The sequence below is a fragment of the Phaethon aethereus genome, assembly GCF_964289735.1.
Source record: "Phaethon aethereus genome assembly, chromosome: W".
Classification (NCBI taxonomy): Eukaryota; Metazoa; Chordata; class Aves; order Phaethontiformes; family Phaethontidae; genus Phaethon; species Phaethon aethereus.
This window is the reverse complement of record NC_138581.1, coordinates 22,167,319-22,181,309: the sequence shown is the minus strand read 5'-3', so window position 1 is coordinate 22,181,309 and position 13,991 is coordinate 22,167,319. Positions and strand designations below refer to the sequence as shown.

The 13,991-nt window shown below is 36.2% G+C and overlaps 1 protein-coding gene across 2 annotated transcripts in view; it reads left to right on the top strand.

Annotated features, from left to right (window-relative positions):
• LOC309415113 (ADP-ribosylation factor-like protein 15) overlaps positions 1-13,991 on the top strand; it is a gene marked incomplete at its 5' end in the record, with an annotated part of 220,773 nt that overhangs the window by 120,051 nt on the left and 86,731 nt on the right. The gene's annotated exons all lie outside the window — the stretch shown is intronic.

Sequence of the window (13,991 nt, the reverse complement as noted above, 5' to 3'; positions counted from 1 at the left end):
TTTGAGAAATCTCTTCTTGTCCAGTGCATGACATCTGGCTCAAAAAGGGGAAATCATTCTCCCATCCCCTTCTTGCAGTGATTAAGCAGCAGATGCAGACATACCCCTGAGGAATCATGAATTATCCACTCTCTGACATCTGGGAACAATCTTCTTCATAAGACTAGAAGCAGAGTTTTGAATATAACGACATTATTCTAATGATGATTTGTTGATACTGCAGCATATCATTAGTCATGCTGGAAAAGCGTAAATGTTTTCTCAAAATAGTTTAAATGTTTAGAAAAAACTATTACAGCAGTCTCACATGAAACAGTAACTTGTTCTGCTGTAATCTGAACAGCCCAAAATTTTGAGTTAGTCTAGGAAAGAATTATTAGTGAAGGATTATACAAATAAACTAGAAAACTTATTTAAAGCAAAAAAACCCCCAAAAAACCCAGAACTTGAGGAAATTATTTTTTTTTGTTAAAATGTTTTAATGTAGTATTCATATTTACCCAGGTCATTCTTAAAATTATTTTTTTCTACAGTTTAGAAGAATAGAGTATTAACAGTACATGGAGTAATCCATGGCAATGTGCACACACAATTTCTCAACATCATTACTTTTCTGATGTTCTCTGTTATCTTTGGTTGTTCAAACCTCAATATTTGTGTGTAGGCCTTTTTAAAGTTAATACATGCTGAAGTTCCTTGTTCAAGTATTAATGCACACTGCGAGGCATATAGCAAACTGTTAAAAAAACCAACAAAACCCTGAACCTGCATTAGTGAATCAGCTTTTCTTAAAAGGCTGTTCATATGTATAGAGTAGGATAATTAGTATTACTGCATATATTGTTACATATTTGCTACAATTGCATTATTTTTGTAAAATTAAATTGTCCCATTGGTCTCTCTGTCAATACAGATTTGTTCTGTATTTTTTTTCCAATATTTTTTCATAATGTCTTATCACACCATTTGCTTTCTTGTTTTGGTTTTTACATTACTGTGGTAACTGGTCTGTTCTGTGTATCAAAATTAATTACAGATAAAGTTGTTGCTTTATTTAAAAATATTTTTTTGTTGCTTTGGATTTTTCTTTGGTTTTCTTAGTTGTCATGTTCTACAGTTGCTATATGTTCTTAGAAGATGAAGAGGCTACAAAAATGGTGCTGCACATTCTTCAAGTATTGCACGTGTCTGCACGTCATGTTTCAGAAGAGTGCAAACTGTAATTTTGATTGACTACTTTTTCTGTGGACATACCACCTGTATCATTTTTCATGAAGTTCAGAATGCACCATTTGTTTAAATTAAGATCATAATTTAATGAAAATTTCTATCAATTACATTTTTAATAATTAAATATTTATATGATGGAGAGAAAATCCCCAATATTTTCCATGATTATTTCTCTTGTTAATTTTCTTGAGGTAATTTTGAGGTTTATTGAAACCTCACTCTTAGAACTTGAAAAATAATCTTACTTTTAGAAAATCTTCTGAAAAACAAGGTATTCCATTTTAAAGTGAAAATGGAGTGTTGTTAAGGGAGAGGAAAAGCTTAGTATCTTTGTATTCTAATTTATTATACAGAAGGCTGTTTTTTAACAAAAAAGAGCTGCTTTTTCTTTTTTCCCTCCACTATTCTCAGTCTCTTTTGATCATTGATCTGGGTGACCCCACGCTCAGGAGTTTTTTCTTCATTTGACATGGACATTTTGAAGTATAGCTCTCCTTTGGGAACCTCTGGCAGTTCCACTTGACTAACCTGTGATCTAATGAGCAGTAATGCAGGGTTACAGTGACCATTTTGCTTTGAGGGAGGATGGCTAGACAGAGAGTGGGAAAGAGGCAGTGTCTGTGGAGAAAAAAAGATGCAGGGTGATCGAATAGTGTGAAAAAGACTTGTTAGCCCACATTAGTGTGCCTGATTTACTTCACAACAGGTCAGAAAAGGCCAAAGGCAGGGTTGTCATTAAATTGCAAAGTTGAAAAGCCCGATATTCAAAAGCATTCGGATTTCTGAAAGTTGAAAATTAGAAAGTTTGTGGTTCATGTTGAATTTGCCAGGAGGATATACAGAAGTACCAGCTTCTTTAAAACATGAAAGGTACATTATAAAATCATGCTGTAAATATAAAAAGAAAAACAACTTTTTAAAGTACTTCCATGGTTGACTGTTTTATAATGAGACTGGGTGCGAAAGAAAGGCTAAACACTAACAAGGTTGTTGCACTTTCTTTATGAGTCCTGGAGACACCTTAATTATGTGCCTGTGCTGCTTATATGGAGATCTGTACAGAGTATGTGTATGCATGTTTGTATAATATATAATTTTTATTTGTATTTATTAAGTATACACACATGTATATATACATGCATATATATAAAAAACCAAAAATCTAGTGGCAGTTGCCCAGGAATGGAGATTTCTAGTCTTCTGCAGCATATTATGATTTTTTTCCTCATATCCTTTATTGCTTCTTTTGGAGCAAACATTAAACACTAATCTTCATGCCATTGGTCATTAAATGAATACAGATTTATCTTAAATTTACACTTATAATTGCAGAGACCAAAAAAACCCCATTGTCTTTGTTCTGAAGAATAATTTTTCCTAATAGTAAATGTTGCTTCCTGACACTTGCATTGGACTTGACAGCCTGTCTTTAAGATGGACTAATATATTTCGTCATCTTTGGTTAATATTTGCAAATGTTTTATGGCCACTTTGCAATTGCAAAAAGAAGAAGTCAGAGCTACCTATTTCTGAATTTATATTTGCTCTTTTGTTTCATTTGCTTACTTGGCAGTGTCCTGAATCTCCATGATGAGAAGAGTACAGCTACCATGCAGAATATCCTTTTAAGCTGTTGCACTGATAGCCTTTAACTCATAGCAAACTCTTGTCATTGCTCTTTCTGTTCTGGCTGGCTTTAGTAAAAATTGAAGTGCAGCCTTTTAACTATATTATCATTGTGCATTGAAGCAGTAGGTAATAAAACAAATGGGTGGTCTTAGGGGTAAGGTACTATTTTCTGTCTGCTAATTGATTCTTACTCCTGCTGCCTGTCAAAAATCAGTTTTCCACAATTGGCATACAACTATGTTAACTTTTAGGTTGTGCTACAGGGACAGAGTTTGTTGTCTTGATCTTTTTGTGTCTCATTGCAACTAGTATTAGTTTTATTAATATTAGTTAGTATGTACAAACTTAAATGTTTGAGAACAGCTGACCATAATTAAGAAATGTTTTTATTATCTGACTTCAGGAACATTTTCTGTGTACAATGCTGCATTTCTCAATTAATTCCTCAGTGTGTCAATCCTAGTTTTGCCATGACATAAAATTAGCTTATGATTAGAATTTTTATATAAAATTAGTTTATTTTGAAACACTGTAGTATTCAAAGTATCTTAGTGGTTACCACAAACTAGACTCAAAGAATTTTACCAGGGTACATTTCCATATTCTGGATTATTTTAAATGATGTTTTGTTGTAGCAACTTGGTGGAGATAGATACATTCTAGGAAACTGCACTCGACTAGCTTTCTCTGTAGCTTTAGGTCATGTTAGTCAGTGGAAACTTATTAGGGCATAAAATGATGAGAAAATGTTTAACAAATCAGAATACTGAATCAAAACACACTTAAGCTTTACTACTCTTTTCATTTGCATTCTTCATTCCCTAAATAACATTGTCTGTTCAGTGTCTATGCATTCTTTATTAGCTCTTCTATTTGATTTAATTATTCAGTTACCCAGTGTGTCTGTAAGTAATGTTAAGTAATTAACAGTAAGTACTGTTAAGTAATCTCTGCCAATTTGCTTATTACAAAGCATTTGGTCAGTGAGAAGAGACTAATGTCATCTCACTGGACTAAATTTTGAGGGTGTTTAGGAATGAAGACACTGGAACAGTATTTCAAAGTTGGCTTATAAGCAAAAGTCAGTCTAAGAGTAGATTAATGTACTGCCAGTCATGGGCAGTGAAAGAGTAAGTATTACTTACCCATCTGAAGAACATCATAAATTTTTATATATTCTTGTTGGCTTTCTTAAAGACATGAATAGTTTTTGCAGCTTGGTGTCTGGAAATTCTTTTAAAAAAACACAGAAAGTTTGCTGCCATGTAAATTGTTTTTACATAAACTTGCCAGGTATTATATGAAAAGATTAAGATCTTTTTTGACAGTAATACTGTTGCTCAGTTCAGGAAGACTGCTCACAACAAAAGAAGAGGGGATAGAGCCAAATGCAGGCTTTTGGAAAATTTTCCTTACAGTTCATAATTGCCTTTTAAGAAAGTATTTCTTCTAAGACAGAGATGTTAACTTTTGATACAGATACTAAAATGCAACATAGAAATGTTTGCTGTTTATATGTCGTGACATATAACCTGCAACAAAACATTATACCTTCCTGCAAGTTAAGCTACAGTTCCTGCAGGTTGTCCACTGTAAAAACCTTAATGGGGTGAAGTGGTTATGATTTAGTCCACATCATGAATGGGAAGCAACCACTAAGGTTGCAAAACAGGAGAAACAAAATATAAAAGTAGTTGCAGGTGCTCTTTTACTGAAGAAAATGGGTGTGCCTTCTTACATTTCTCTTAAGTCATTATTTGTGTCTCCAGGCTATATTTGAGAAATATACCTCTAAAAATGTTCTAAACTGGGAATGCAGTAGCTAATATGTTGCATAACAGTGAAGTGTTATGCTATGCCAACGGAGTTTTTAGTAACTGTAAAAAAAATGGGCTTAAAATGCTCCCCAGATGTATTTGGCTACCTCTCCCTTTGGAAGTCATTTCTTCTGTGCAATAGGAAAAAATCTTGCTTAACTAAGAAAACGAATTCAATAATGCCACCCTTCCCCCACATAAATAAGAAAGTGGGGGTGGTAATACTGGTAATGTCTGGGAAAGGAAGCAAAAATGCATGCTTGGATATCCCATTGCCGGCTGTTGTAGGGAGTGCTCTTGCCAGCAATTTCTGGCAAGCTTATTCCTTCCAAACCCTCTGCAAACTCTCCAGTCATTTAAAAATTCTTTTGCCTTTTAGTCACCTTTCACTTAATTGTAGTGTAGAAGGAATGTTTATTGACTAAAGAACTGTCTGTTTTGAAATCAGGAACATTGAATTAAGTTTTTGTTTTGTTATGTGTTAGTTTTTTGACAAAGGAAGATGGTTGCTAGTGTCCAAACAGGGTAAAAGCTTAAAGGGTCTGCTCTTGCAGGTAATAAGGGATGGGATTTGGCTGATGGTTTTTGTGTGTGTAGAAAGCATCAGAACATCAAGTCGCTGACCCCTATGCAGGGAGATGGATGCTCCAGAAGTGAGCTGTGTTCGAAGGGTAGGTCAGCAAAGCGGCATATCCATTTTTGGTAGACCCTTACTGTGAGATAATTTAAAAATCTACTGTGTCTGGCAGTGGAGCATGTGGAGACTCTTTGTGTTAGTTTGGTTCAGTCGTGGCCTTGTATTTGAATCCTCTCCTGTGTACTATTGATCAGGATGTGCATGGGTCTGAATCTCCATAAGGCATTTGAAGATGAGCAGTGTATATTAAGTATCATTCAATAAAAATATTGTTTGGAGTCTGCAGTTGTAGCCAACACCATGCTGGGGAGGAGACCTGTTATCTAAGGACAGTGCCCTAAAACACCGTTGTAGAAGACAGTTCAGGCAGAGAGGGGTTGGAGGGAGAAAACAAAGATGTATTGAAAAAGGAGGAACTTGACTAATGTCCTAGATTAGATAGAACCATGGCTGAGGGGAAACTAGAAATCTAGCTTCTTAGATGCAAAATATATTGCAAAACTGTCCTTCTCAGGACAGTTCAGATTCATAATTATGTTTCTGTTCTTTCCACTCCATTTTGTTCTCAGACACACAAAACCTGAATTAAAGAGATACCTCAGTTATAAATTGTTGTTGTTATGCAAATCATTTAAGCAATACACTAGTATGCCAGTTTTCTAGTCCTGGGGGCTTTACAGTTATTTCAACTTCTGTATTCTGAAAAGTACAATTTTAAGTATTCTGAGACCTGCAATGAATAACTGAAAATGCTTGAGAATACTATATGTATTGTCTAGGTATTATGATAAAGCAATGAAGGAAGAGTTGACTGACTTACCTTGCTCAGGATTATCAGTCAGGGACTCACTATGTTAGATTCAATTGACTAAAATACATCGAATGCTGGAAAATGTGCCAAAGCTGTCTATGAAAATCATTAGGTTTCATTCACTGAAAATGAATTTTGATTTTTGAATTCATTGGATTTAAACTTTGAATTTATATTCACAATACAATTTTTAGTGTACTTACATAACCTGTCAGTTTGTAACTTGTTTGACAGCAATAGCTGCAAATTAATTGAAGGAGATAGTAATGTTGCTTTGACACTTGAGCATTGTGTCATTCAAAACCTTCTTTGTCTCTTTGAAAAAGATTTTCATGTTTGATATCCATCTGGATTCTCTTTCTCTCTGGAAATAAATATAGCACTGTCAAGTTCTGAAATGGTATTCCTGAGTTACCCAAGAAATATACAGTATTTCCTAGTTGGTTATCTGTTATAGAGAAACTTTTTCTGCATACTTTCAATATGTACAGTCAGTTTCACTATCTTCTTATTAAGGGTGTATGATCCAGAAACAGTTGAACCTTAGAGTTGAATGTTTTTTGAGATCTATGGTGACTTAATATTCTCTATTTGTCTGATCATTTTCCCCTTATAATTCAGTGAGGAGATATAAACATTCTTTAAAAAAAAAAATTAAGCCCACAAAAAGCTTGCAGCGGGATGTCAAGGTAAAATACTACTTTGATTATTTTAGGTTGAGGACTTACTTGTTCATTCAGGTATGGTGTTAAATAATGCATAAATAGTATTTTATAAAATATTTTTTAGATATGTGAAATGTCCATACTGAAGTGGTCATTTTGCTAGTATACCCACTGAAGGCCATAATTTTCTCAATCCTGCAGAATTAAGATTCTCTGTTACTGTTTAGATTATTTCAGTTGTTTCCATTTCTTTTGCTTGATTGTATGTTCTTAATGGAATTTTAATTCATCTTTTGTATGCAAAGAAAATATTGTTCCTATTTAGAAGTATTTCAGAATTAATAAGTCAGAATGTAGGTGCTAATATTCAGAATATAAGTGTTAATATACAGAATGTAAGTGCTAATGGATAACGATTCTTTAATTTTGTATTAATAGGCAAAAAGTAGTCATGGCTAGTTTGTGTAGTGGAGCTGTTTTCAAGCTTTTATAAAATTCTGCATTTTTCCAGAGATTAAAAAGAAAAAGCTTTAAATCTGATTCCCAGTTCTCTTTTTTTGGACCTTAATTGTTGCTTCATCAGTTAATTTGTTGTTAATTTAGATTGATGAGGCTCTTCAGGAGTCAAGTTTATGGGAGTTTTGTGAGGACTAGTATAAACTATTACTGCTTGAAATGTGTGACAATCCTGTACCTATTTGAAGGAATTTGCAGCTTGAGCTCCACAAAAGACTCGGCAAGAAACTGATGTCGTTCTATAGAAATGCAGGAAAACTCTACCAGAAATCCTGCAAAACACCACAGGATTCCACAAATTTAGCATTTTTCAGATGACTGCACTCCTGACAACTGCCCTCCCTCTACAACAGTGATAGATCTTAGCAGGGCCATCAATCTCACAACCTCTATCAAATTTGTCTCTGTTGCATCTTCAGACTTTGCTTAGATGGCTGCTTTGTGCAATGCTTGGAAATAGAGAAATGTTTTCTTATCTGCAGCTTTTGTTGCTGGGACAGATGTGAACACTTAGTCATCACCATGATGTTTATAATTGTCTTACTTGAAAGCACTCTGAAAGTCTTAATTTCTGGTGATAAGAGGAAAATTGAAGTCTAGTCTTATTGAGCAAATTTCTACTTCATGGCTATTTGTCCTGAAACCAGGACACTATTGAAAATAGTTGTCTTTCAAAAAGAGTTTGGGTTTATCACCTTATTATTAAAAACCTCTCTGATTTCGAGTCGGGTTTCTATATATCTACCCTTTTAGTAGAATGCTTGCTGTTCCTACAGAGGAGGAGTTATAGATACCACCACCATCATAGTCTTCCTGTTCATGAGCTTTGAGGTGCTGAGAGTAATTTCCAAAATAAAACTTTGCTTATCATCATAATTTTCTATGCTAGACATGGATCAATACCAGAAACCTTCCAACAACTCCATGCTACTTCTCCTTTAAATTGTGTGCTGCAAGCAGGTACTGGATCTGCAAGGTTTTACTGTGCTATGGTTCTATATTTTACGGCCATATCAGCTTTTTTGTATTTCATAGCACTAGGGAAACATTATTATTTACACATAGTATCTAAAGTTTGTCTTGTAAGGGCCAAGCCACATATCTCTTGTAGTCTGTCTCTGGGGCTGGCAGGCTATTGTTAGAAAAGACAAGGTTTGTCCTATTAAACTATCTCAACCCATGAGTTCTTCCTTTTTTTTCCTCGATTCTCTTCCCCATCCCATTGGGGGGGGGAGGGTGAAGGAACATGTCTCCCCCTTAAATTGTCTCTCCAAGGAGAAAAGGTAAGGAAAAATAGGACAGGGGAAGAAAAAAAAAAAAAGAAAAATAATATACAAAACAAGTGATGCACAGCACAATTGCTCACCACCCACTGACCGATGCCCAGTTAGTTCCCGAACCTCAGCGCCTCCCCGGCCAACTCCCCCAGTTTATATACTGAGCATGATGTTATATGGTATAGAATATCCCTCTGGCCAGCCTGGGTCAGCTGTCCTGGCTGTGTCCCCTCCCAGCTTCCTGTGCACCCCCAGCCTTCTTGCTGGCAGGCCAACATGAGAAGCTGAATGGTCCTTGACTGCTTAGCAACATCAAAAAACATCAGTATGTTATCAACATTATTTTCATCCCAAATCCAAAACACAGCACTATACCAGCTATCAGGAAGAAAATTAACTCTATCTCAGCCAAAACCAGGACATCACCTAATTTGGTTTTATATACCTATTGGTGTCCATGGCAAATATTAATCCATATCTATTGGAGTTTTTATGTTTTGTTTACTAATATTAGATTTAAATTAAGAATAAGCATGACTTCTCAACCTTCAGTTTTATGCTTGCCTTTCAAGATGGTGTAAGCTCTATTTACCACTAATCTGTTATTTTGTTTTGGCCAAGAAAGTCAGATATGGGGTGGCATATTTTATCATTAAACTATCACTAAAAATAAACAATTATTGATACAAATGAGTTTGTAATTGCAACTTTTCTGATAATTTAATCTTGTTTCATTTTCATTGAACTTACCAAATTGTTTTAACCGTTTTCAGCTAAGTTTTGAGGCTGGCTATTTAGAGCTTTATTATATGCCTTGCCTGTGTACTTATATTTTTAGTATAAACTAATAAAGAATAGAGTTGACTTGAAAATTTGACTACTCCTATATGCACGACAAGTTCAAAATTATCCCTGTTTATACAGCCTTTGTCAATTTAAGCAATGTGTTTTGTCACCTGCTTTGCAGTCTCATGAAGCACTGGAACATTTATGAAGAAATAGAAAATATGACTTTGAATCCTTGCTGTCTTTTAATTAAATGCACATATTGATAATGACAGACTGATTAACTTGGCTTTAGACACTTAGCTGTGTTTCTTGCCAAAAGTAATCCAGATGTGCATAATTTATCCGCCTGCCATATGTACACTGATGTGTCTTTCTATAATCAACTGTCTGTTGAGTATTGTTAAACAGTTAAATGTTCTTTATCAACTATCTTTTTGAATAATGATAATAAATCTTTTAAGGAGTTAAGGAGCAGCAAGACTATAAAAACAGCTTTATTAAGCTGAAGAAAGCAACTTCAGATTTTTGATTGTCCAAAAGGCATACATGTTCAGAAAAAATTCATTGGTAAAAGAAGCTTATGTAAAGACCATTTTAGGTGGTGTTATGCAACAAAGGAGGGTGCATATTTTATGTAATCTTGTTATGATGGAACAGATCTTTGTTGTGACAGTGTAAAGGAAGTTGCTATGGAATAATAACATTAATTAATAAGGATTTTTTTTTTTAAGAGGTGCTTGTTGAAAGGAGAAAATTGTCTTAATTTGACAAGCAGTAACCAAACATGTCCTGGCATTATGTTCAGAAAGAGTTGTAGGAGGACACTTCTTCATATCATTCATCAACTCCCATTTTATGGCATGTTTTGCAATGGGTGTTTGTTCTTCAACAGTCCTCAGAAAGTTATTTATTGATTAGTAGTATTACATGACCTGAATGGAAAAATTTCTATGCAAAAAAGTTTTCTGTCCAAGGGGTTTGCTATCCCAAAATTTTGTTTGCAAAGGAAGCACTGATCCATAGAAATATTTCCCCTTTGCATCCTATATGCTTGTCCTTCCACTCTATTGACATAATGTTATCAGAATATTAACATGGATAATCTGACTTTCATCAATCTCCGAGTCAGATCCCAGGGTTCACCTTGGAGGTATATAATGGTGTTCATGTAGAGCAAAATGCACATAGTGTCTCATGGTTCTGAGTTTCCCCTGAGGAGAAGGATGTCTGGCTCTGTCTGATGTTCCTGTGCATACAGGTAAGTATTTATCCCTACAGTTATATAGATATCTATCTGTTGTACATAGGACTGTCTTCATAGCAATCTGCTTTGGTTTTTGAACTCCCCCCCAGCAGTTGCATAACTTGTGGCACGATTAGCAGCTGCTCTTCATCATCCTGGGAGGTCTCAGTCATGATCTTTCCAACTGCTGAGCTTCATCATTAAGATGAGAATAGGTGTACATAAGCTGTTGAGAGCAACAACTGTATGATGCTTATTTCCATAAGGTCATCCAGATTTGAGCAACTCATCTTGGTTTGTACAAAGGAAGTAGAAGAATGCCTACATAATGTGCTGAAATTAGGTTACCATCCTAGACACAGTAATGCGGAAAATAGTTCTTACTACCATCCTGTTAGAATCCATCATTGCTGAAATGGTAGAAAGATGCTGCATGCTCCTAGTTTGTAGACTTTGTTGTTTAAAACAACTTCAGAAGATTTTGAACTTTTCACCAACACTCAACTCGCTTTCCTGAAGAAACAGCCCAACTTTCCTGCTTACTACCAGCATTTGCATGAGGGTACTCTGCCATACCATATCCACACAGCCTGTAACTTTGATAACTACAGCAATATAACATCTCAAAACACTGAATTAGTATTTCCAAATCATTTAAATCACATGCATTGGTCAGAGAGATAAATTGAAATCTTAAATTTTAAGCAACATACATGGCTTTATGAAAAAGAAAAAAAAGCTCTGATTACTTACATCCTGAATTTGCTAGAGCTGTCATTGTTTGCCGAAGAATTATGCTCCAGAATCTTCAATTTTAATTATCTTTCTTAAACAGTTTTTTGTCTCAATTTTGGGAGCCAGAAACTCTTTAAAAAACCAACCCCCAAAAACCCCACCAAAACAGAGATTAATAATTGTTACTATGTTATTACATTACATGACCAACGGAAAATTAAGGATTTTGAAACTATTACTGATCATTTAATCAGTATCAGTGACATCTTGGCCACTTTTAACATTATAGTTTTGACATTCCAGATGTTTTCTGGTAGACAGATGAAAAGAAGGAGTGGGGAGGAAAGATCATTCAAAATTAACCTGGATGAGTGCATGTATGTTTACATACATCCTCCAGACAGTGCTGCAGTGAACATCAATGTCGGCTGGTCACAAGCGGTGTTCCCCAGGGCTTGGTTCTGGGGCCAGTCTTGTTCAATATCTTTATTGATGATCTGGATGAGGGGATCGAGTGCTCCCTCAATAAGTTTGCAGACAACACCAAGTTGGGCGGGAGTGTTGATCTGCTGGAGGGTAGGAAGGCTCTGCAGAGGGATCTGGACAGGCTGGATCGATGGGCAGAGGTCAGCTGTATGAGGTTTAATAAGGCCAAGTGCCGGGTCCTGCACTTCGGTCACTACAACCCCATGCAACGCTACAGGCTTGGGGAGGAGTGGCTGGAGAGCAGCCAGGCAGAAAAGGACCTGGGGGTGCTGGTTGACAGCTGGCTGAACATGAGCCGGCAGTGTGCCCAGGTGGCCAAGAAGGCCAACAGCATCCTGGCCTGTATTGGAAATAGCGTGGCCAGCAGGAGTAGGGAAGTGATTGTACTTGGCGCTGGTGAGGTCGCACCTTGAATCCTGTGTTCAGTTTTGGACCCCTCACTACAAGAAGGACGTTGAGGTGCTCGAGCATGTCCAAAGAAGGGCAACAAAGCTGGTGAGGGGTCTGGAGCACAAGTCTTATGAGGAGTGGCTGAGGGAACTGGGGTTGTTCAGTCTGGAGAAGAGAAGGCTGAGGGGAGACATTCTCGCTCTCTACAACTACCTGAAAGGGGGTTGTGGTGAGGTGGGTGTTGGTCTCTTCTCCCAAGTAACCAGCGATAGAATGAGAGGAAGTGGCCTAAAGTTGTGCCAGGGGAGGTTTAGACTAGATATTAGGAAAAATTTATTCACCGAGTGGTCAAGCATTGGGACAGGCTGCCCAGGGAGGTGGTGGAGTCACCATCACTGGAAGTGTTCAAAAAATGTGTGGATGTGGCACTTCAGGACATGGTTTAGTGGGCATAGTGGTGTTGGGTTAACGGTTGGACCTGATGATCTTGAAGGTCTTTTCCAACCTTAATGATTCTGTGATTCTGTGATTCTGTAAAATATTGTATATCTGTGCACTGTCCTTTTACTGCCCAGCAACATTTAGTTATTTTAGTTTGTCTTCAGTTACATTTGCCAAAAGACTAACTAACATAATAGAAAAGTGGTTTTGGCTGAAGAGCAGCTAGTATGACAACTGAGCTCTCTCATTACATTTCCATCTATCTATCTCACTAAAGTAGAAAAGACCCTGGACTGACTATAGTTTGAAAGGTTAGTTGAAAAGATTAAAGGTGACTTGTAAATGGAAATAGGCAACTTTGCACTTTTGTATTCCAAACACATCTGGTCTAGTGTTCCTCTTGTTGAGTGGTAGGTTTGCCAAGAATTTTTGCAGACTTTGTAGACTAGTAATAATAAACCTGTTCAGAGTGTTTAAGAGAACTTGGCATGCCTTATGACAGGTTCTCGAGTAGTTCCGTCAAGAGACAAGTGTATTGTAATAGACTCCTTTTATACTGTTGGCTTACGCAAAAACTGGAGATGTCTGCATGTTTTATTTCTCTTCCCCCCCTCTCCTGAAGTACAAAAGGCAGATGAATTTATTAAAATGCTTCTTTCATGTATGTTACTAAGTTGTGAAAGAGACCGATAGATAAACATTACTATAAGTCTGCAGATGCACTCTCATTTATGCCTGTAGGCAAGATAAATTTATCTATTTATGTTAGAGGAGCCTTTAAATCAGATGATAATCTGTTATTGCAAGTAGTTTAGACCATGAGGTGAGCAGTTTTTAAAAAGGCCTTTACAATGTGTGTAGATTTGCTGGTCCTGTTCTTCATCATGAGAAACATAAAACACAATCAGGTATAAAGAACATAAACAGTATCTTTTTCTCTCTTACCTTCAATACAGTGTATGTGACTGCAGGCATATAATATTTCTAGATGAATATACAGCCCATAAAATATTGTTCATTAGATTACAGAGAAAAGAACAGATCCATATGTTTGGATAATAACATCCTTCTGGAGGAGTAAAAAACTGGCAGAAGGATTGAAATACATCTAAATAATATTGCATTAAAAATCTGGCCTCATATACCTAGAGGTAAAGGAGATGATAGATAGAAATTATAACAGAGGCCTAAGCTTGTTAGGTCCAGCATGAATTTTTATGCCCTGAAAAGATCTGTACTTTCATAAAGAATGAGTTGTCTCACTGCAATGTACATGTTTGTGCTGGTCTTCATGTCTGGTCTTTATACTGGTCTTATGGAATTCT